This window comes from Marmota monax, unplaced genomic scaffold (genome assembly GCF_021218885.2).
Source record: "Marmota monax isolate L192 unplaced genomic scaffold, Marmota_monax_Labrador192_F-V1.1 WCK01_AAM20220418_F8-fsc00449, whole genome shotgun sequence".
Taxonomy (NCBI): domain Eukaryota; kingdom Metazoa; phylum Chordata; class Mammalia; order Rodentia; family Sciuridae; genus Marmota; species Marmota monax.
The window spans coordinates 8,214-10,079 of record NW_026695239.1 but is presented as its reverse complement, the minus strand read 5'-3'; the positions used below and the strand labels follow the sequence as shown (position 1 = coordinate 10,079).

Genomic DNA, 1,866 nt, shown 5'->3' with positions numbered 1-1,866 from the left:
GAATGGGAGGGGAAGTGGCTGCAAAAGCCACACTGGAAGATGTACAAAATAACTCACACTCAGCCCCACCTGCAAGGACAACAGAGATCCTTGCTCAGCCCCCAGGACTGGGGGCACATTACATAAACAGTCTCACAGGAGCCAACTAGAGCAGGTGCAGGAGCTGGTGGGAGTGAGGAGGCATCAGTCCAGAGTGAAAGGAAGCCTAGGGGGAGGCCTTGAGGCGATTGTAGGCAGAGCGCGAGCTCAGGAGCTTATCCGCCATGGTGTCGGCGTAGGGTAGCCGGCAGGCCAGCTCCTTACAGCAGCAGTACTCCTCCAGGAAGCTGAGGCGGTTCTTGGAAAAGTCGCACTTCTAGTATTGTAGGTCATGGATGCCATCAGTGGACATAGGATAAGTCTGGTATGGTCCTGGAAGAAGCTGATTTGCAGGGTGCCACTGCTAAGGTGCAGGATGACCGTGCTGCAGGTGGGGAACCTGGTTCACAGAGCCTTTCAGCAAGGGTTTGCTCATGTAATTGCAGAAATATTTAAGGAGGGTGATCTTCATCAAGGAGTTGGGGTGGGAAACCATGGTGAGGTAGGACTCAAAGCTGACACTCTACATTCTGTAGGCTGTCTCCGTCTTTGTGCAGGATTAGGCGCGTTGAGTCATTTAAGTGCACCCTCACACTGTTGTCACATAGTTGATATGGAAGGCCATACTTGTCCAAGTAGACCACCCATTTACTGACCCAGAAGATGGGGATGCAGGAAGAGTCCTCAGCTTCCTCTTGCCTCACCAGCGCCTCCCCCCCCCCCCGCCCCCGTGAGGGCCTGGAGGTATTGAAGCTATGCAAGTGCTGCAGCATGTTACCAAGTGGCATCTAACGGCCTCAATTTTCTCCCGAACCACTGGTTTCTCTTTATCCTGGTAAGCTCAGACTGGGGGTTTTCCATGCTTTTATTGAGGACCTTAAGAGGTTTCCAATTACTGGGGTCCAGGCTGCTGGGAGCGATTGTAAATTTTGGTGGGATGCAGCCGGAAGTGAAGAACTCGCCATTGAGCAGTTTTGAATGGTTGGGCGGGTGTGGGATCCATCTGGATCTTCTTTTGAATGAGGGAGGCAGCCACAGGTTTGAGGTGCTTGGGAATACTATGTTCATTCTTCTTGATCTGGAGATAGGTCTCAGGCAAGATGTTTCAAAAGGTAGCTTGCCTACTATCAAGGTATACATGATGCACCCAGTGGACCACATGCCCACGTTGAAACTGTGCCCCTTCTTGTTCAGCTCCTGGGGAGCTATGTAATTAGGGGTCCCACACAGGGTCTTCTTCCACTCCCCTTCATACTCGACTTTGGTTGCCAGTCTGAAATCCCCTATTTTCATCTCCAGATCCTTCTTCAGAAAAAGGTTGCCCAGATGAGGTCCCTGTGGATTCAGTGCAGATACTGAAGGCCAAAGATGACCTGCTACACGTATTAGCTGGCCTAGAGCTCAGTCAGTGCTTTCTGCCTCTTGTGCAGCTCCAGAAGAGACCACCGGAGGCAGAGGTCCAACACCACCTACACGAAATCATCCTTAAAAAGCCATGGAAGCCTAGGACATGCTGGTGGAACCAGCTGCAGATGCTCTGGGAACTACAACCCATTTTCCCGGATTTGGCTGGTGCCTGTGCCAGTTTCCCGTCAGTTGCTGCTGTATTTATGTTGTGGGAGTTGCTCCGAAGTCCTGGTTGTGTGGGCGCAGAGACTCTGCACCATTCTGCTCTTCCAGGATTTAAAATGCAGCACTGAGAACATTACAAAAGCCTCAAGTGTGAGTTCTAATTCTCAAGTCTAAAAGAATTGCAAGAGTTATCTTAATTCACAAAAGGCAAAAATA

General features: G+C 50.8%; 1 pseudogene; it reads right to left on the bottom strand.

Moving 5' to 3' along the window:
- Window positions 1-205: 205 nt before the first annotated feature.
- On the bottom strand, window positions 206-1,633 carry LOC124089805 (serine/threonine-protein kinase PLK1-like; annotated as a pseudogene).
- Between the last annotated feature and the right edge of the window lie 233 nt (window positions 1,634-1,866).